Source organism: Pinus tabuliformis, chromosome 8 (genome assembly GCF_031772625.1).
Source record: "Pinus tabuliformis cultivar Carrire ecotype Pingquan chromosome 8, CPIR1, whole genome shotgun sequence".
NCBI lineage: Eukaryota > Viridiplantae > Streptophyta > Pinopsida > Pinales > Pinaceae > Pinus > Pinus tabuliformis.
In genome coordinates, this window is record NC_142294.1 from 1,883,736,748 (window position 1) to 1,883,761,010 (window position 24,263).

The window sequence follows — 24,263 nt, forward strand, 5'->3', positions numbered from 1 at the left end:
GGTTCATACAATCACGGGCATAATGCCCTGGCCCTCTGCAATTGTAACAAATTATCTGTCCGCGACCCCTCCCTAGTCCCATTCCACCTCAACCCCGACAGTGCCCCTGAAATCCAGTGCGCGCCATCCCTGCATTTGGGTTGAGAGATCGTGTTTCTAACTGTACCCTGTAGGCAGGGGTCTGATCCATCATTAGTTCATAGCTTCGATAGGTGTGTTCGTCATGGCCTACCGACCTGCAGAAATTACAAAACAACTGCTAGGACGTCTGCGTATACTTCTGCAACAGATGACAATTATCTGTGGTATGTTTTCCTCCTATTTGGCAGATCGCGCACCATAACGCAAATGCCGCGCTCAACCCCACCTGTGCCTCCGGTCTTAATGGCATTGGCCCTCCTCCTACCAAGTAGTTCGCGAACACTGGACAATGATCTTTGTCGTGGCCCTGGCCTTTGCATTTTATGCACCATACTTCTTCGCGCGCCTCTGGCTGAGGTGCCCTATCCTGTTTCAAACTCTGCATTTCCAGACATAGATTCTGTAGTTGCGCGTGGATCTATTGGACTCCCAATCCAGGGTCTTGTATAGGGGTCTCATGCAACCTCATTGCCATCTCCAACGCTTCGGCCTGGGTGGAAAGTTTTTGTTGTGACAGCATCGTCCTTAAGTGTGGCATAAGTGAGGCCACAAACCATGTGTGATGATGGGCGTCTGTTAACATCATATTGGCTTCGCGGATCATACTCTTCAACCTTTGGTCTAGATCCCAGGGGGTCTCGCCCAGAAGCATCGCGATCTCTTTAAACCCAATGATTGATTGTGTCTCTGATTTTGGCCTGCTAAATTCCCTGTTCAACGCATTCTGGATCTTTGCAATTCCTGTGTTCGGGTGGTCATTGGAATGCGTGATATACCACGTTAATGCACGATCCTGCAATGCACTCACCAGCGTAGCCTTTTTGATGTTATCATCGTGATGCCCTTTGCTTCCCATACTGCTTTTACTATGAACTAGAATTGGTCCGGATCTTCATTCCCTACTCCTTTGAATACTGGTAGTTTGATCGCGCTCGCCACACTGAACTGTGGATGTGGCGGAGGTGGAGTGGTTGGAGGTGGTAAACACAGAATTTGTTGCCTTATCAAACTGATTGTGCTTCTCGGAGAAACCTTTGCGAGCTTGTCCTCGCTCTCCCGCGAGGGTGAAATTAAGGGACTGTTTTCTAATTCTTCACTACTTCCGCTTCTGTAGATCTTTCCGCTCCGCGTAGTCCCAAACATTAATTTATTTGCATAACCCGCTTTTCACACAACAACATCTTAATCTAAGTGTTCAAAGATTTAATATACTTACCTCGCGGTCCCTTGAGAAAACATCGCTCTACCTCGCTATAGCTAACGGTCGTGTCTACCGCAAACTCAGTGATAAATCCTCCTATTATTTGGTCGAGCCAATGGTCCACAACTCGTGCTATCTTATCTTCTGAGGCTTCTAGTCTGCGCACTAGTTCCAGAGTCCACACTATTGGTTTGTCAAGCCTACACCTTCCTTGGTTGTCTGCTAACTTTGCGATCCACTCATACAACTCTGATGGAAAAGATGCAAAGAAAATTTCGTGGATTTCAGTGTACAAGTAGCGATCCAACCACTGTTCCTTAGATACTCGCGGATTTTTGTTTTCCTGTGCCATGAACTCGTGAATTTTCCTGTCCAACCACTTTTCAACTTCTTTCTTTGTAGGGTTCCATTGGCACGACATCAGACATCCTTTATGCAGATCCTGGTCCCGGCAACGGAACCATTTGTTGGCTTAGTGGGGCCTGACCCAGGTTCAGAGGTGATTTAGCCAAGCAAATCCCGGTACTACTAGCCCTTTCGGCAACAGTCCGCAGAGCGCGGACTGAGGTCTCACTCGAAGTAGTATGGGAGGGTGCTAGAACCAAGTTTCTGCACCCTAGGGATGTCTGATGAGCTTTTGTAGGTTCGCGGTCTGATCGGTCATTGCGCGCACTTGCGATCCATTCGCGACCTGTGGTGTGACTTCTGCGTAGCCCTACTTGGGGCGCGACCCGTTTAATACCCACGATCCTTGTTAATTAACCAATTACTTAACTTGTGTGCGTAATATTTATGGTTATTACAACATATATATCAATTACATCAATGCGCGCAATACATAACCAAATACAAACATAAAGAAGATAATGCACAGCAAATACAGAAGAATAGAAATCAACTTCTCTTTTATTAATCTTCAATCTTGCTTACAAATCCGACACCGCCTACGCACTCAGCTGCAGGAGTCCGCGCACTCAGCTGCGGTCTCTACTAGACCTTTGCGCACTCAGTTGCAGAGCCTCTTCCTACTACTACAACCCAAGACACTTAGAACTCTACTCTAAGCTCAAACCATTCCTTCGTTATTCATATATTGATCCTGACTTAACTTACTTTACAACTTAGAGCCTCGCTCTATTTATACAATCCCATGGTCTGCGAACCATGGGTAGGCCAACTTTACACTAATTTACAATGCAATGTTTAGGGCGGACAACCCTATGACTCAACTATACACTTCGCGCTCGGCACCCGCAATTCGTGGAGTTTTACAACATCTTTGACCAAAACTTGGGCTTTGAGCCCCAAAACCTACTATGGGGGGATTCCATGCCCAACAAATCACTAGGATGTTTTTCCCACCATTCAACTTGGAATACGTGTCCCATGGCCTTGGTCTTATATTTTTTAAATGGTAAATCAACCAGGGGCTCTTACAACCCCCCCCCTTTCGGGGGAAAATCTTCCTCAGTTTTCAATCACACTTATAACTAGCAAAACATATTTCTCATGGAGCTTTATAACACAGCTCATTGCAGTATTTGCAATAACCAACTATTGAAAACATGACAAACACACCGCTTACTGGACCTTTATAACACAACATAATGTGGTATTTACAATAACAACACATATATACTCATGCACATTTTCCTCAACCAACAAATAATCCTATGGAGATTTATAACACAACTCATTGTAGTATTTACAATAACCAACTGCTGAAAACATGACAAACATACTACTTACTAGAGCTTTATAACATAACACAATGCGGTATATACAATAGCAACACATATATACTCATGCACATTTGCTTCAACCAGAAAATAATCATATTGTCTATGGAGATTCATAAACTTAGCTCAATACAATATTTACAATAATATAAACATGTACACATATGCACATTTTCTTAGCCAATGAATGAAAGGATACGATATCTGCGTCAGTAGCAAGGGAATCTAGAGGCTCATACCTCCAGCGTTAAAACTAGTACCAGTATTCACCTCCTTCCCAGGAAGTGAAAAATCCACTACCAAAGTCAAACCTACTTCCAATGTCCAATGCTACTAGTCCTCTCAGTGAATAGTTATCGACTCATTGTTCCAAGGCACATGCCTAATGAGCTTCTGATTCCATCTAGAAATGCTCATGAAGAAAACAAATTTACCTTCTGGCGTTCCCTTCTCTTCTACAAGGAAATCTGGTCACCCCCTTTCATGCAGTCACACACCTTCCAAGTTCTGTTGGCATCCCCTTCTCTGCTATATATTCCCTCAGGGGATCCATCCCTTGGCAAGGTTTCGTCGCATCGGAAGGTCCAAAATCCAAGGCATATGCCAGCCTCAAAACTATGATATAGGTCATATCATGATCATGGAAATTAATGGACACAATTGGGTACCAATGTCCCACAATGGCCTTACTCTTGAAGTACTTTACCATCAAACTGTTACATGTTCCAGGTCCTTTCACTGTTGTTGCTAACACTCTAAAAGCTAGTTCCAACCATCCAAACCATGCATTTCCATTCATGATCATGGAAATTAATGGACACAATTGGGTACCAATGTCCCACAATGGCCTTACTCTTGAAGTACTTTACCATCAAACTGTTACATGTTCCAGGTCCTTTCACTGTTGTTGCTAACACTCTAAAAGCTAGTTCCAACCATCCAAACCATGCATTTCCATGCTTTCCTACACCAAGCACATAATTTCCATTAGACTCAAAGGGAATTGAAATAAATTCAAGCCATACCTCATGGGTAGTTCGTCGATAAGGAACCCTTTCAAATATGTTTACTTCCTATCACAACAAGTCACATTAACTCTTTTATCAAATCATCATGTATAAACATACCACATCCAGTTAGCTCAAAACACAACAATCATAATCAAAATCATATATCATATGTAACCATCATAAGTCAGATTCATAGATCACATGAATAGTTAAAAATTGAAATAGAATACTAATACTTATCATTTAGATGGTTCTTTGCTTCTTCCTATGTTCTTTATACTTTCAGTATGCACAATGAATCGGTCGCCAAACCCGACAAGCATCCAATGCCTTCTCTTCTCTTCAATCATGTACACATACATAGTGTACATCACACACATACACCGACACACAGTGTAACACACAATACATACACTTACACCTAATGTGCAACACAACACATACACCTATACTCGGTGTACAACAGAACACATACACTTACACTCAGTGTACAACACAATGAATACACATGTCACGATACATAGACTACACAATACACATAACAAGTACCACATGTGCATAACACAATGTGTATGATGTGTACACAATACCACATGTACATAACACCACCTGCACAATGTGTACACAACACCACATGTACACAACACCACCTGCCCAATCGTGTACACAACACCAGATGTACAGAGCACCACTTTCACAACGTGTACACAACACCAGATGCACACAACACCTCATTAACCACATGTACACAAAACCACCTTTACAACATGGTCACAACACCATATATACACAACGTTGTATATACAACATGCACACAACACCGTATGTACATAGCACTGCATATGCAACATGTGCACAACACCATATGTACACAACACTACATATAAAACATGTACACAACACCATTTATACATAGTGTCGCATATACAAAATGTACACAACACCATATGTACATAGTATTGGATATCCAACATGCACATAGCACCACATATGCAACATGTACACAACACCATATGTATATAGAAATGCATATACAACATGTACACAATACCATATGTACACAACACTACATATACAACATGCACAAAACACTACATATACAACATTCACACAACAACATATGTACACAGCACTACATATGCAACACATACATTACACCATATGTACACAACACCACATATACAACATGCACACAACATCATATGTACACATCACTGCAAATTCAACATGTACACAACATTGTATATACAACATGTACACAATACCATATGTACAAAGCACTGCATATGCAACATGCACATAATTCTAGTACTTCACATCTAGAGTACACACCATCTCTACCAAGCAACCTTGCATCTACTGTCTTTCCGCTATCCATGCTTGTCCCAGCACACTGCATATCACACTGCTTTCATTATGTTGATATATCCTTCAACATTACCTTTCCATAATATAAACAAAGGGATAAGCACATAATATCAATTCACATTTATAAAATACTAACCTCACAGATCTGTCAGGGCTACTATTCCCACTTGATTCTTAATGAAACCATGAACCTATGCATTCCATTCACTTGCATAAGAAATCATTCCTCCATAAGAATGATCCCTTATGACCCTATGAGAGAACAACATACATAGATACATATATATACATATAAACATTAGTATAAACAATCATTATCCCAGATGACCTTGTCAAACAATGACATACATACATACATGTATACATATATAAACATCAACATAATCATGATCACAACATAATTACCAAATATCATAAGGTCTAGTTTAAGAGAACTCCCTTTATCAGTGCACAACATGCAAAACATTGAGAAAAATAGTTCCTAACATAGCCATGACATTTGGCGCCTCAAATCCATTTACTTTACCTTTCTTGTTACCTTTATCATGATTACCATGCCACTATCTATTTATCCTAATGGACCTGTTATCACCCCAAGAAACTCTCCTAGGTTGTATCTCAGAGATGCTCGGGAACATTACAAACTCAACAAAAATGTTGGAAAATGGTGGATGAATGAAAGAAATGCTACATATTCAAGCCAGATAACTACTTCTACTATGCTTAACCCCAGACATGGGTGAACACCCCCAGACTACAAGGCTTTAGACCACCAATTACTCACAGTTTTAAATAAAATGTGATGATGGAGAATACTGATCACACCAACAGATGCACAGGACCCTGTGATGGCCAGCTGCAACCAGTTAAAAGGTCTGTAAATCTATTTCCTAATGCACAGACAGGATGACAACTCTCTGGCATTAAAACAACAGAAACCTGCATACAAATTCAATGATACAAGCTAGATTCTAACACAGAGGTGGGATGACAGCCCCTCTAATGCTAAAAATCTACAACACATGAATAAATGCATAACAGGCACAACCTGGAACAAAGAAGAAGTGGAAAGTGAGCAATTGACAACAAAATAAGCTTGCATTAATTGAAAATGAAGACCAGAAGCTGCAGGTATCACACTAGTTGCAGCGTCCAGAAGTTGAAGCTTACAACAAGATAACATTCATCAACCTGATTACATCTTTCTCCTAGGTATATATAGAGTTTGTTTACAAAAAATCTCTGCTAACCTATGCGTGGAGGGGTCATAACTGACCACCAACCGCATTTACAATTAGATATGGTCTCTGCTGAAAACTGAGTGTTTTAATGAACGAAATGGCCTTTCTTCTATTCGGTCGTCCTTCTCTGAGCAAGCGGAGTACCATATGGGACAAAAACTCCATAATTGGTGAATGAATTCAACTGCTCGAGGCAGTACTTTCTTTCCTTGGTCGTGCTGTCTCTTGAATGCAGTGGGTGAAGTATTAACTGCAGAGTGCTGGAGCGCGGGGCAAGCCAAAAACATGAAAATTGCGTGGAAAACGAATGAGGGGCTAATAACAAATGCCAGCCGTCGGATCGGACTGGCGAACGACTGTGATCTCATGGCAGGAGGCATAGACAACATCGGGACAACATCAGCTGACGGATCGTGTAAATGAACGGTGGAGATTGGATTACGGAGGCCATCGGGTGGGAATGCGAATGGAGGATCATGGGTCGTCGAATCGCGGGATGGGCGATCGGACGGCTGACGGGCAGCAGAGATGCAAGAGTGTTAGAGAGCGGGGACCGTACTGGATGGCGGTAAGCGGTTTCCCCGCACCGCTCACGAGAAAAGGCGGTAATAGTATAGGGCGGGTGCGATGTAATAAGAATGAGGCACGTGGCTGATGCGATGGGCACAAAACCATTCTTCGTGCGGGCTATCGCGTGCGCGGCTTGCGGGATATCATCGAAAGTCGTTGGATCAGATGGCAGGCACGATCGAACAGCGCGGCGGGGGGGGGTCTAACATATACATCCATTGGTTGATGTGACAGGTGAGGGCCCCAACGGGTTATATAATTTACGAAGGCGCGTAGTTATAAGGGGTTAATACTTTAGCGCCGGGGATTAAACGAAGAATAAGTTTATACGGGGTTTAAACAGGTTATCAGGGTTTATAGGGTTTACAAAGGCAGACAGACATAATGAAATTAGGGAGAATAAGGAGAATAAAAGGGAAGGAGGAAACGGGGTAGCGGGAGTTATAAGGGAATAAGGCAAATGAAGGGGAAAAGATTAAATGAACTGTTGTAAGCTTCCCTCCCTGAAAAGATGCATGGCCCCGGTAGTCATTTGGTCTTCCAAACACACAAATGCATAGCAAAGCTAACACTGGCTCCTTTTGGGGATGAGATCCTCCCTGTGAGGTCTCAAGGACCTACAAACCATTGCCTTTCCAATTGAAAACAAATTAGCCAAAATTCCTAGTGTTCCATTGGGCATGGAGTCTACTGCACCTATACTAAAACTGATAAAAACACAATATTTACAACTTTAAATCCTAAAGACCTTAAAACACATAAATTTTCAGGAAACCCCCATTGACTAGGCCATCAAAAACTGCCTCTCCTCCCATACTTTTCAGTATGAAGATGTTGTTCCCTTGAACCTGTGAAATGATGAAAGGCCCTGTCCAGAAAGCATCAAATTTCCCATGATTGCCTTTCTTTTCCTTTAGTGCATCCCATTTTAAAACCAAGTCACCAACCTGAAAATTATCTATTTTTGCCTTCTTGTCAAAGGCTTCATTGGTCTTTCTCTGATGTGCTGCAGCCTTTTCAACCAGCTGTTCTCTAATCTGATGTACCTCTGCTAAATCAGTGATCCTCTTTGCCATTTCTTCTTCTTCATCCTGTTCTGTTTGAAGGAACTTTGCCACAGGGAGAGTCAATTGAATTGGGAATACAGCTTCAGTGCCATATACCAGCTTGAAAGGAGAATTCCCTGTGGATTTCTTAATGGTCACTCTGTCAGCCCATAGTGCATACTTGAGCTTTGAATCCCAATTCTTCTTATTATCTTCTACCAGCTTCTTAATTATCCTTATCAGGCTTTTATTAGAGGATTCTGCTAAACCATTTCCTTGAGGATAGTATGAGATGGAATGAACAAGTTTAATCCCCATTGAATCACACATTTCCACCAATTCTTTTGCCCTGAATGCTGTTGCATTATCTATGACTAGTTTAGGTGGACAACCAAATCTGCTGAAGATGTTTTCTGTCAAAAACTTCATGACCACATTATGATCAGCCTTCCTTGTAGGGATTGCTTCAATCCACTTAGTGAAATAATCAGTAGCTACTAATATCCACCTGTGCTGGCCACTGGAATGTGGATTGATTTCTCCAATAAAATCCACGCCCCATTGTTGAAAAGGTCCTTTTGCCTGAATTGCTTTTAGGGGTAGGGATTTCAACTGTTGTTTTCCTTCAAATCTTTGGCACCTGTCACAACATTTAACAAAAGAAAATACATCAGAAAATAAGGTGGGACAATAGTACCCAGCTCTGAGAATCTTATGGGCAGTGGTTTTCCAATAATGGTGCCCTCCACACATGCTGGAATGAAACTGCTGCATAACTTCTATTGACTGTTCCTTGTCCAGACACCTTAAAAATATTCCAGATGGATCCCTCCAGCAGAGCGGATTTTCATTAATACAATATTTTTCTGCCTTAAGCTTTATAGTTCTGGCTTGACTTTGAGTAAATCCTGAAGGGATTTCCAGCTTTAGCAAGAAATTTATTATTGCAGAATACCAATCACATGAAGCTAGATTCTCGGCCACTGACTGCTTTTTCTCTGGTTCAGCTGCTTCCCTTTCTTCTGTTTGACCATTTTCTGCAATTGTGCACAGGGAATCAATGTCTAAAGATCTGCAATTTTCCTCAGCTAACAATCTAGCAAGACCCTGACCTTTAACCAGCTTGGTGGGCTTCATCTCTATATTAAATTCAATCAATTTTTCGATCCATTTAGCCCTTCTTCCATCAGCATCAGGTTGTGTTAAGACATCCTTTATTGCAGCAGAGGGTACATATGCAATTATCTTGGAATGCAAGATATAAACTCTAAAAGCTTTCAAGGATTTAATAAGAGCATATGCCTGTTTTTCAATAATCTCATACCTCAATTCAGCATCCCTCAAGTTCTTGCTGAAAAATGCTACTGGATGTTCTGAACCTTCTTCATCTGCCTGCAATAACACTGTTGCAATGGTATCTTCAGAGGCAAATGAGAATACATGGAACTCCTTGCTGTAATCTGGACTTATTAATGTGGGAGCCTCCATAATAGCCTTCTTAATGGACTCAAAAGATTGTCTTGCTATATCAGTCCATTTGATTTCTGCCCCTTTCTTCAACATGGAGGTAACATGCTTTACCAGTTCTACAAAGTTTGGAATAAACCTCCTGACAAAATTAATTTTGCCCAGAAAGGATTGGATATCCTTCTTTGATCTAGGGACAGACAAAGTCTGTATTGCTTTGACTCTTTCTGGATCAATCTGAACACCTGCAGTAGACACAATATGTCCTAACAACTTGCCTTCATTTAAAGCAAATTGAGATTTTTTAGGATTGACTGATATTCCAAACCTCCTGCACTTCAAAAACACTTTTTTCAAATGCTGCAAATGATTTTGATGGCTGCTGGAGTATACTGTTATGTCATCAAGGTAGATAAGGACAAATTTGTCCTTCTCTCCCACAAATGCTATATCCATAGCTCTCTGAAATGTTGCTCCAGCATTCATCAATCCAAAAGGCATCTTGGCATACATAAAAGTGCCCCAAGGAGTGGTAAATGCAGTCTTCTCTTGGTCATCTGGGTGCACAACAATCTGATTAAAGCCTGAAAAACCATCCAAAAAAGACATTACTTTGGCTCCTGAGACTTTTTGCAGCAAATGCTCCATCTTGGGTAGAGGATAGTTGTCTTTCTTGGAGCATTTGTTTAAATTTCTGAAATCAACACACAATCTGATTTCTCCACTCTTCTTCCTCACCACCACTAGATTGGCTACCCATTTTGAATATCTAAGAGGGACTATGATCTTGGCAGCCAACAATTTTTTAATTTCTTTTTCAAGGAAGAAGCATCAGATTTATTGGTCTCAACTTTTGTTTGAAAGGAATAGTGTCTTTCTCCAGAGGGATTTTATGCTGGATTATGTTCTTATCATACGTCTTCAGATCACTATACTCCCAGGCAAACACATCAACAAATTGCCTCATTAAATTGCAGTATTCAACACTTTGATCAGCAGACAAATGAGTGGACAAATTTACATATCTAGGCTGACCTAGACTTCCTATATCATGCTTACAGACAGCAGATTGGTCTTCTTTCTGGGCAGCCTTGTAAGGCACATCATTCTGGTCAAACAGTGTTTCTAGAGGAATTAGACCCTTAGGAATATGATCGCTGGGAAGTTGGACAATGCTATTTTTACCAATTTTATTTCTAATCTGGGACTGAGGGTTTTCTTCCAAGGCACCATTCTCTTGGTCAATTTGCATTTCGGAAAATTCATCAATAACTTGAAGGAACCTATTTATTTCATCATCATCATCAAAAACTTTCCAATGCTGGACATTATCCAGCAAGGATGGTCTATACTTCATTTGGACTTCATACACTAGTCTGGGAGGCATTGGAGGGATAAATAGACTAGCAGAAACAGCAAGGGAATCAACAAGCTGATTTTGGGCTCTAGGAATATATGAAATATAGAAATAATCAAAACAATCTCTGATTCTCCATACCTCATCTCTGTATGCCTTCAGCCTTGGGTGCTTTGCTTGAAATGTTTTATTTACTTGTTGAATAATCAAATCAGCATCTCCAAACACCTTCAAATTCTTGATTCCTCTGTCTTTTGCTGCATTAAGGCCCAATAGCAGAGCCTCATATTCTGCTATATTGTTTGTCACTTGAAAAGCCAGCTTAAAAGACAGTTGAATGCTTTCTTTCTCTGGAGATACTAGCACCACCCTTGCTCCTGCAGTCTCCCTGGAACATGCTCCATCAAAGAACATCTCCCAAATTTGACTTCCTTGCTCTTCCTCGGCCTGAACTGTTGGTTTCCTGATCTACATTGAGGCCTTCTGAGATTCTTCTATTTGGAGAATACATGCTCCAAAATCAGTGTCCACTGCATATATGGGATGATTTGTAGGATTCTTCTCATCACTGATGATATATGCCAACTGTGCTTCTCTATATAACCTCCTACTTTCTCCTCCAAAAATTGGGACAGTGGCATAAGAAAGATCATTCTGTAATGTCCCACCTAGTCTCTTAATCCACCCTCTGGACAACAACATGCCAAACTTAGGAGGGACATCTGCTACCACAATATCCATCATCATACTCTTCATGGGCAGCTGAGTTAAGGTAATGGCCAGATCTTTAATCAATCCAAGACATTTCACTTTCCTTGAATCAAAAGAGAATAAATCATGATAGGGTCTGGTGATGTCAAGGCCTAACTCTTCCATGACAGCTTTAGGCATCAAATTATGGCTGGCCCCTGTATCTAGCAAGCAATTGTGGAGGATTTTGTCATGAATGGTCAATGAGACATAAAACGATGGAGAATTATTATCAGCAGGCTGAATTATGGGGCTAAGCACAATGGCAGGCTTGTCATCTTGCAAATTGACAGAGTCGGTGGAGGTTTGTGTGGTTTCTAGCTCAAGAGCCTCAAGGATAGGCTTTCTAAATACTTCACTCTTCACCAACTCTACCAGAGGCACAGATATTTTCAATTTCTGGACTTCTGACTCAAAGCTGAAAGAAGATGATAACTTATCAGAACCTTTTACCTCTTGAACTGGAGCTTTAAGGATGACTGGATCAGCTACTGGTCTTTTTTGTTTGATATTCTGTGATTTTGTTTGGACAACAGCTCTTTGGGTAGGATTCTCTTTGACATTTTTTGCATTGGACCTCAGATTATATCTCTGTTGCTGCTCAATTTGTAGAACAGCTCCTCAATCCCACTTCTGACTGTTTTGTTCTTGTAGCAATGATTCTTCATAAGTAGCCAATGTAAAAAATGCAGCGCTGTCTTTATCTTTCATGCAGTGAATTTCATCTTCATCTTCTTCAAATTGTTCCTCCTCCATGACTACATTTTGGAAAGGAGCTTTAACTTTCTGATCATCCTTTGATTCTTCACCCCTCTGCATTATTTGTAACTGCTCATTTGCTCTTCTGAAAGGATTTGGATTTCTTGGAGCAAATGTGTTTTGCTGCCTTGTTTTTCCTGAGTTCTGCTCAACCTTTAGCTTAGAAATTTCAGCAGCCAATGACTCTATCATCTTAGTCATTTTATCTAATTTAGGTTCTGAAGATGATGTAGAAGAAGTGGAAGCCTGACCTCTTTGCCTCCTTCTATCAACTTGACTTTTTAGTTTTTCTGCAGCCATAATATTAGACTCTACTTCTAGAGCTGCATCTTGCATGTCTGCCAGCATAGCACATCTCCTTTCTCTTAATAACAGGCAAAAATCAGAGTCAAAAGTATTGGCATAAGTGAGTTTGGCAGAGGTGGGAGTAGGTTTTACCTCAACTGGTATCTTGTTGTACATACGGTTGAATCTTTTATTAAAATCAGGCAAAGATTCACCATTTTCCCTCTTCAGATTACCAAACTCAGTATGATAATACAGCAAGTCCTTTTTGTCTCCCCATTGCTTCAAAAATGCATCATCTAAGGCTTCAATATCTGTTATAGATCTCTGGGGTAATTCTCTGAACCACTTCGTAGCCCCTCCATCAAGGCTCTGGACAAAAACTCTCATCCACACATCATTTTCACTTATATCCAAATTATCAGCATAACTATAGAAAGCTTCAAGGTGTTCTTCTGTTGTTACTCCTTCTGTGCCAATGAACTTGGGCATATATTTCTGATATTCTCCCACAAGCATAGGATTTAAAGGAACAGCAAGACTAAAGGTCCATATCTGGCAGCTACAATTCTTTCTATCCTCGTAGGTGCTTGCTGGCCTGCCATGATTGGGATATGTCGAAGAACACTGGCAAATTGAGTAGCATGAAACAATGAAATGGATGGCAGAGACAAAGGGATGCTATGGACTGTATGGGAAGCTTTCTTTGGACTAAGATTCAAAGAGGAACTAACTACACAAGGGGCTGAATTAATCTCTGAAGGAATTTCCTTATTAACAGTGCTGAGCTCTAAATCTTCAAACTGTATATCTTCAGCAATAACTTTATCTTTCATAGATGCATGAGATTTCTTAGGCTTACCTGATCTTGATGCCCCTTTTTGTGATGTTTTCTTCGATTTGAAAATCCTCTCAGGGTCAGGCAATGGTTCAGCTGGAGATTTCTGAGGATTTCTTCGAGTGTGCCTCACAAACTGAGCCAGAACTTCAATGTGGAGTCGCCAAAGGCTGGTCTTCCTCCAATGGAGTCGCCAGATAGATGATTACAACCAGATTATGTGTCCAAACCTTGTCTATCATCAAAGCTTGGAACTGTGTCGTTTTCCCAGGGAATCTGAGCTTCAATATCCTCTCCCCGGCAACAGCACCAATTAATGTTATCACCCCAAGAAACTCTCCTAGGTTGTATCTCAGAGATGCTCAGGAACATTACAGACTCAACAAAAATTTTGGAAAATGGTGGATGAATGAAAGAAATGCTGCATATTCAAGCCAGATAACCACTTCTACTATGCTTAACCCCAGACATGGGTGAACACCCCCAGACTACAACGCTTTAGACCACCAATTATTCACAGTTTTAAATAAAATGTGATGATGGAGAATTCTGATCACACCAGCAGATGCACAGGACCCTGTGATGGCCAGCTGCAACCAGTTAAAAGGTCTGTAAATCTATTTCCTAATGCACAGACAGGATGACAGCTCTCTGGTATTAAAACAACAGAAACCTGCATACAAATTCAATGATACAAGTTAGATTCTAACATAGAGGTGGGATGACAGCCCCTCTAATGCTAAACATCTACAACACATGAATAAATTCATAACAGGCACAGCCTGGAACAAAGAAGAAGTGGAAAGTGAGCAATTGACAACAAAAGAAGCTTGCATTAGCTGAAAATGAAGACAGAAGCTGCAGGTATCACACTAGTTGCAGTGTCTAGAAGTTGAAGCTTACAACAAGATAACATTCATTAACCTGATTACATCTTTTTCCTGGGTATATATAGAGTTTGTTTACAAAAAATCTCTGCTAACCTATGCGTGGAGGGGTCATAACTGACCACCAACCGCATTTACAATTAGATATGGTCTCTGCTGCAAACTGAGTGTTTTAATGAACAAAATGGCCTTTCTGCTGTTCGGTCGTCCTTCTCTGAGCAGGCGGAGTACCATATGGGACAAAAACTCCATAACTGGTGAATGAATTCAACTGCTCGAGGCAGTACTTTCCTTCCTCGGCCGTGTTGTCTCTTGAATGCAGTGGGTGAAGTATTAACTGCAGAGTGCTGGAGGACGATCACCTTCATCCCTTGGAAGCGCGGGGCAAGCCAAAAACATGAAAATTGCGTGGAAAACGAATGAGGAGCTAATAACGAATGCCAGCCGTCGGATGGGACTGGCGAACGGCTGCGATCTCATGGCAGGAGGCATAGACAACACCGGGACAACATCAACCGTCGGATCGTGTAAATGAACGGTGGAGATTGGATTACGGAGGCCATCGGGAGGGAACGCGAATGGAGGATCGTGGGCCGTCAGATCGCGGGATGGACGATCAGACGGCTGACGGGCGGCAGAGATGCAAGAGTGTTAGTGAGCGGGGACCGTACTAGATGGTGGTAAGTGGTTTCCCCGCACCGCTCATGAGAAAATGCGGTAATAGTACAGGGCGGGCACGATGCAATAAGAATGAGGCATGTGGCTGATGCGATGGGCACAAAACCATTCTCCCCGCGGGCTATCGCGTGCGCGGCTTGCAGGATGAGGATTAACGAAAGCCATTGGATCAGATGGCAAGCACGATCGGATGGCGTGGCCAGGGGGGGTCTAACATATACGTCCATTGGTTGATGTGACAGGTGAGGGCCCCAGCGGGTTATATAATTTACGAAGGCGCGTAGTTATAAGGGGTTAATACTTTAGCGCCGGGGATTAAATGAAGAATGAGTTTATACGGGGTTTAAACAGGTTATCGGGGTTTATAGGGCTTACAAAGGCAGATAGACATAATGAAGTTAGGGAGAATAAGGAGAATAAAAGGGAAGGAGGAAACGGGGTAGCGGGAGTTATAAGGGAATAAGGCAAATGAAGGGGAAAAGATTAAATGAACTACTGTAAGCTTCCCTCCCTGAAAAGACACATGGCCCCGGTAGTCATTTGGTCCTCCAAACACACAAATTCATAGCAGAGCTAACAGGACCCGACCAATCCAACTAGTTGTCATATTTTTACCTTGAAATTCCCTTTACTCATGCACTGAGCTTCATCCAGGTCTTACATTATTTGTTGGGCTTCATTCAGCTCTCCTCAAGCTCTATTAAAATTCCTCCTTCCCCTATCCAATTCCCAAGGCCCTCAAAACATAAAAAACAAGAACAAGAAGAAAACCATGAAAAAACAATAGCAATATGACATCATAAACAAAGTGGCGTGGTTGTGGACCAAACACAATAAAAAACGCAAATCAAGCTCAAACAAATCAGAAAATACCAAAGGCACAAAATTATCAATATACACCATGACTCAATCCCCATGGACTCTCAATGCTTCCAAGGGAAAGCTCAATGTGAGCCTTCTTCAAGATTTCATGGTAGGCTCTTTTGTCATTCAATCCCTTGCATCATAATACCATAGATACACAATTGTCAGTGTATAAATAAATATAACAATATACCAATAATCTTACCTTGTTGTGCCATGCATGTTGCCTTGGAACTGAACACATCCATGCCACCTCTCAAGGGACTTCAGTGCCTTGATGAATCTGGATATAACTAGAAACTAGCTAATATACTTGTCAAATACATGTTCAAGAATATAGCACATATCCACATAATATCAGACAAAATCGAGGTTAAGAAAATTTCTTGTATTCATGTAAAGCACTCATTCATTTGAAATTGTGATTTCCAAAACATAGCCCAAGGAATTCTCACCCAATTCCTATCTTTTACTTATTTTACCTTACTGCAATTGAGTCTTACTATGCACTATCACATCACCCAAATATTAGTTATATAAACAAATTAACTATTACTTTGTCATGTTATTACCAAGCACGTTTCCCTGCAACTTCTCACACATGTCAGTCACACATTCCAAAGATCAAGACATCATGTCTATTAATTTGAAATTGGCCTTTAACAAGATTAATGGTCATGTCATAATCATAATAGGAGTCATAATACTACAACTAGCACCTACTTTCACCCAAGTTCATATCAGTTGTCTCAACACATATTGTGTTAGTATAACCATCTTATAACAAGATCATTCCTTCATGCAATCTTACAGACACATACTCATATCATGCAATTAATCAAACAATCAAATAACTTGTAAACACACCATGTTATATAAACCAAACAAATGACATAATCAAACTCATACCTTAATGTATCTGAGGGGAGGCTATCACATCTACACAAGTCAAGCCAGATTAGTATGACACAATATCACAAGGATAACATCTCATACTTGAATATCATAACCATATGTACAGGCCAATCTAGATTAGAACGATACATGATAACATCAAGATCTTAGTTTCGATGATAATAATCATCATGCGTATGACCACAATCCATATAAAAATAAGTTACTACCATTCATCACCATCCAACACATTTGCATATAGCCATAATAATCAACTAGGATCTATCATGCATGTAACCACAATAACAACAGAATGAAAAAAATGTATATAAACATAATTTGTATAACAACCATTAACCCACATACCTGCATGCCCAACATACAAGCTTGTAAGATGATATTCTCTTACCCTGAGGTCCAATGCCACAACCTCGCTCTAATGATCTACATCTTCAGCTCTGTCTCGGCTAACATATCGACATCATAACATACCAACAACAACATGATGACACAAACTACAACAATCACTATCATAATGAATGCATAACAAAGACATAGACAACTAACATGCATGCACGATTGATCGAGGTGGCTCCAAACACGCTCAAAATTTAGTAGTGGCAATGGAAAATCTCAAAAATCAAAGTTCTTGGATTTCACCCAAACCAAGACCATATTCGTAGTCAAAGTTTTGGTCAAACTAGGCTGAGTGGCAGTCAATAACAAGGCAACAATTTGGAAAAGGGTCAGCGCACGAAATTTGGAGGTCAGAAAGGGAGAATTTATTGCCTATTTAATTTTGCCAATGACCCTAAAAACTGGTCAATTTCTTTTGAATAATTTGTTATAATAAAAACAAAAATATATATATTAAGGGTGGTGGGCTGCCACCCCCGCCACCCCTACCAACCAACGTATTAAATTTGGGGTGGCGGGCAGTCAAACCCTGCCACCACTCCAACACACCATATTAGTGACCATGTTAAAAGGCCAGTGGGGGTCGAACCCTCAGCCAGCACCTCTGCCAGCCCCACCCAACTGAAGGCCTTAGCAACAAATGTTAACCAAATAATACACGCCATAACCTTCGAAGTTAACACGCCACTGCCAACAGAACCACGCCACAAGTTTAAAAAACTGCCAACAATTTTTTGTTAAAAAATTATATGCACGAGTTGGAACCCATGACATATGGGTGGCCCAACGGTTTGACTCGGGTATGGTTACCAACGGCCAACAAGCTCATTCGTTGAGAACTCTGCCACCGAGATCTATTTAAAACTCAGTTTCTTCATTCCCTGAGGTAGGGAATGAGAGAGCAGAAATAGGTGCATATGGACCCTGACCCAGGAGCATGCACGAATTTCGAGGCGGGAATATTATTGGGGAATATTCCTTGATGCAGTGAGCAATCTGAAAGATTCCCTAGAGGGAAATTTTTCACAGTGTCAAATTCATGCCAAGTTTATACTCAAAAGAACTAGAATTTGGTAGGAAACATGATGGTGTGGTTCGTTTCCCTAGCTGAGCAGCATAAATCCAAGCATTCAACAGTGAGGAATCTTTGTTGAATCTTATGGAATCTAAAAGATTCCCTCGGAGGCTGAGTTTTGACAGAGGCAGAATGATGCCAACTTTATAGTCATTTTTCACAGAATTCCCTAAGGACCATAGTTGTGTGCTCAAAATTTTCATCCGAGCAACGTATTTTTCAGCCATTTCTATGAAGGAATCTTTGGGGGAATCTTTGAGATTCCCGTGGGTCCAGATTTTGACGGTGTCAAAAAGGGGCCAAGTTTATAGTCATCCAACACTATTTTGTACCATGAATTCAACGGTGATATCCATTTCTATAGCTGAGCTTTTCATTTTATGGCCACCCCCGAAAGTGAAGGTATATAATGCGGTGATGCAATGTCTTTCGTTTGATTTGCTGAGATGATGAGTTTGTTGTTGAGATCCTTGTTACTATTATGTTTAAGGATACTTGTATGCCACATCATGTGAGAATTCATTAGCTTGTCATGCTGAAGGAGGGCCCATTTGAGTGAGAGTTCCTATAGGAAGAACGTCTTGTAGTGAGATATGTCACTCTAGTTGAAGGAATTTATCTTTGTAATGACAAAGAATGTATTATGTACTCATCATCATCTTGCAACATTTAATGAAGCATCCTACCCACTCTTAACACCAGGTCTGGAGACATAACCCACACTAGGTGAACTACGTTATCAATGTGTTTGTGTCCTTTGATTTGATGATCGTCATTATGTTTCCTCTTCTTTACAGTGTGCACGTAGCTTTTCATACTCTTTCATATGCAATTCTGCTAACATCATAGAAGTAAAAGATCTTGGTTAATTCTGGTAGCTGAAGATATCTAGATCAATGAGAAACACATTCCACCCATCTAGTCCAAGTGTTGAACCTAGGACCTCTTATACCAATTTATGGTATCAGATATAACCCAAAGAGAATAAAACCTGCTTTGATAACACCCTATAAACACCTCCTCCCACATTTACCAAAGTTCACCATTCTACTGGGGTAAACATGTGATGGAGAGTTACTATGATATGACCCAACCTCCTATATACAATTAATAAAGTGGGGCCGACAATTAGAAACTTATTGACCTTCCTTAGGAGCTAAACAACCACTCCAAGTACCCAAACCCTGAGCTAGAATGCTTTTTCACTAACCTAGTATGCCAGTCACAAGCATAACACTGCATACATACAATTTTATGACTCCAGTTGCAAGCACAACACTGCATCCATGCAATTGCAATCCCAACTTCTAAGTTCTGAGTCTACAACTATGAAATCTGTGCCACCTTTTCAGTGCTAATCTTCGGATGACTACCCAAAACTTGATGAGACTTTCCAGAAAAATAAATGGCATAGAGACAAAGCCTCTAACACAAAACTTGATCAAGGACTTGACCTATCCAGGACTAACCATGATAGGCATTTTTTCAAACATATGCCAAACATGTAATCTATAGGTTAGGAATGCATATCTGAGGATAAGGGTCTGAAATTTATTTGAGATTCACCAAGAAGGTCTAATACCCTCTCATAATCACTATAATAACATTTTTTAGCTCATACATTCTTTAACCAATTAATATATAAACAAATATGAAATTACCAACCAATTCAAGGAATTCCACGTAACACTCGACCATAGATTAGGTTGAACCACATCTCTCTTTCAGCCTATCACCCCCATGCCATATTCCAAACATGAATGTGGGATCTCATGGAATAACCAAAACAAAACAAAACTAGGTCTCTCAGAGGCCAAACCACCTCAACCCTCAACCAGTGATTCCATCTCACATTCAAACATCACTAACCATCACCAGATCAATCTCTACCCAAGTTGTCTAGGGCTCTAGAGCGTTTATTTCAACTGAGCTCTAGGAATAGTAACTCAACCCACAATTGCCACAGGTCTCTAGTGCATTTTTCCAACCAAGGTTCCAAGACTAATAATTCAACCCAACAAGGGCTCCATAGTGTTTGTCCAACCAAGGCTTCCAGGACTAGTAACTCAACCCAAGTTGTTTCAGGGCTTCCAGAGAATTTGTCCAACAAATGGTCCAAGAACTAGTAACTCAACCCATAGCCATAAGGAACATGAGCACCAATCATAAAATAAAAAAGTCAAAAACCCACAACACGATGGCTATCCAGGAAATGGAAAGGCTCAAACCACTATCAATTTAGGAAATCCTGTATGCCAATGACAACACATAACCAAGAAACAACATGCATATACCATGCATGGAAATTCTAGCAAGGAATTCATACATGCAACCTATTACCTGCAAAGAAATCCATTTGTAGCCTCTAATCCAATTGTTCCCTTGTGCTTTCCTACTTTCCTTTTCATTCTTTTCCAAATAAAAGTGAACGTTAGAGTGCTCCAAGAATGCTCTAAGAATGCTCTAAGTGTGTAAGAGTAAGAAAGAATGAGAGAGCCAAAGACTGAACTATCGAAAGTTAACAAACCAAAAGTTGTGAACTGATCCTCAGAAGCCTTTTTATCATTGAGGCATATATTTTCTTCATTTTACTCTATATTTCCTTCAATTTCTTTCTCATGCAAATTTGTAACTCTTCATCTCCCTTTTCCCCTATTTTCCTTTATTTCATAAATAAAATGCCAATAATGCATCTTTTACTTTGCCAGTGCCTTTACCAACTTCCATAGCCACTAATAAATCGAAAGTGACACCCACTAGGATGTTTTTTCCACCATTCAGGTTGGAATACGTGTCTCATGACCTTGGTATTATATTTTTTACATGAAAAGACAACCAGGGGGTGTTATTGTTTCGACAAAGATTCCATAGATGGGAATGATCAATGATAACAATGAGACTGCATGATGAATATTGATGCAAACGTGGATGATCTCAAAGACTATGTAGGGACGTTAAGAATCCTTAAGTATTCAAACCTACACATACTGTCAAGGTATGTGTCTAGTCTAACCATGTCAAATTTTGATTAATACAATAATAGTTTGAAGAAATTTCAATGTTGGCCCCATTCATTACGTCTCACCATGCGACATTGGTGGTTGACATTCGTGATGGGAATGTTGGAAGACGTTCTATTACATTTCAAGAGAGTTCTGATAAAGCCCTATATCCCCTAACGCCTAAGCCTGCATTGACCTTTAAATACTTAAGCTCTAATACATAAAGTACCCTTAATCCCTCAACCTTGGTTAATGACTAATCCCTTAATGCAAAAGCCCTAAATCCCTTAACCCCTAAGCCATTGACCCTTAAACACATAAGCACTAATCTCTAATCCCTTAAACCATAAACTCCTATACCCTAAGCATGACTTAAACATTAATCCCTTAACCCATAATCACTAAGCCATTAACCATTAAACTATCTAACCCGTAAGTGCCAAATCCCTAGATTCTTAACCCTTAATCCCTTAAACCCTAACCCCCAATCTCTTAACCCTTAATCCCTATACCCCGAATCAATAAATCCCATAATCCTCAAAGCCCCTATCGAGTTAACCCCCAACACCTCAATTAATTAACAATTACCACCTTATTTAGTGCCTAAATGTTTTGGTCAACACAAACAACACCAAAAATAGCGTCATCCTGATAAATAATGCCAACCTTTTCAAAAAAATGGAGAAAATACACTAAAGAAATCCTTGGAAGCAAAAAAGGGAGCAAAAACAGGAGCTAATCATAGGGATTTGTTGTAATGATTAGTGGGACAAGTTATAAAGACAAAGATTTTGCTGTCGAGTTATGATGCCCTCAAGAGAGATGAAAGAAAAGCATAATCGCAGGGGGAGTAGTAGCCATGTAACCCATTTCCATTCGTGTCAGAGGCGAAAAATAAGTAGACAAAGGAGAAGAAGAGTTAGCTAGCAGATAGGTGGAGTTCTTAGCCAAAATACATTAATGAATAGATTATGTCTGGTGGTGTTGCCATTAATGCCAAAGGGAAATATTGTTAAACATGTGATGTCATTGATGTCAAAGGAATTGTGGTCATTGATGTAGGTCGTTTGATCATGTAACCATTGTTAAAGGGAAGATAAATGAATACCAATATGTGTTTGTGATGATAAGCTCCAACACGATGATGTACACCTTACCCTAAACGAAATATATCTCTCTAGTTATTTTGAAGATAATACCCCTATTTTCCAAAGGAGTTGTGTGTCAAGGTTAAGGCTAAGTGTCAACATGGAAGTGATTGGAGCATGAGCTCAATGTAGTATTGATAGGACTATACTATGATGTGTTGTTCAAAACATTATGTAGAATATTTAAGGATGGACTACCTGCTAACAAGACCTTGCATGAATTTTGATCAAGTGTTAGTGATGTCATTTCTAAATATGATGCGACTGTTAAAGTCAACTCTTTCCATGGGATGAGTTAGACTTTGTAGAAGTCTCTTAGCACAGATAGGATGCTTTAATGCAACATGGATCTGGATCTAATTCATATCTAACATGAATGGGTGCAACATTCTCCTTTCAACAATGGTGAGTTTGTTTCTTTAGTTGGTTATCCTCTTTCCTTCATCATCAAGAGTGATTCTTGATCGAACAACTGGAGTGTTGATTATTGTGTTAGCAAGAATGTTTTTTAGACAACTGGATCACTAACTATTGTGCTAGCAAGAATGGTTCGTAGTTGCAATAACATGAGTTGCAGCATGAGAAAATCTAGGAATCACAACAATGAAATGGAAGTTTAATAGTTGCAGTTGCTTCAATATATCTAGGGAATTTCGCAGCATAATAATCATCACAAATGGTAGTGTCGAACTTGCAACAATGATGAATGGGGTTGGAGTTGTAGAAACTATTCCAAGCTTAGACAGAGGAGTTGTAGCAACTATTCTAAGTTCAGACATAGGAGTTGCAACACCTATGTGTGGAGCTACAATGCCTACAAGGAGTTGCAACCACTATCCTTGCTTTTGTTTAGTAGTGTTACAAAAAAAGGTGAAATTTTCACTTCAAAATGGATAAGTATAAAAGTTTCATAAAGGAGAACATTCATTCCTCAACAAAAAATGGGGCAAAATGGGTGGAAAATGTATTGGGAAAAAGATGAAAAGTGAAAAATGGATAAGGAAGAAGGTGTTAGATGGGTGTTGAAAGTATGTCATTTTAGGCACTTGTTAGTTGTTCAACTAAGGCTTATGGAAGATTAGGCCCATTGTAGGATGGAAGAATCTATCTTTCTCACCACTACGGTAGATCTAGCGGATGTCATCACCCATGCCATAAATAGAATTACAAGGTTGAACAGAGTATTGGAGAACTTATTGTTGGAACTGTTATGCATAAGAGAGTTCTACATTTTGCGAGGGATGTTGGAGTGGGAACTGTATAGGAAGGAAATGTGTAGCATGGGTTTCCATTGGTCGAAGTCATAAAAAACATGCTTGACAACATGGGGAAAGATGAAAAGGAGTTTAGGGATGAGGTGGAGGCGATCAGGTGAATCAGACACAAAAAATATTGTTCATTTGCTTGGGTATTGTGTTGAGGGTGCAAGCAGGGTGTTGGTGTACCAATTCGTTGGCAATAACAACCTAGAACATTGGCTTCATGGAGATGTAGAGCCTATATCTTAGTGGTAGAGAATTTGACTA

General features: G+C 40.3%; 1 long non-coding RNA gene across 3 annotated transcripts in view; it reads right to left on the reverse strand.

Annotated features, from left to right (window-relative positions):
- LOC149243921 (uncharacterized) overlaps window positions 1-24,263 on the reverse strand; it is a 109,856-nt gene that overhangs the window by 72,979 nt on the left and 12,614 nt on the right. The gene's annotated exons all lie outside the window — the stretch shown is intronic.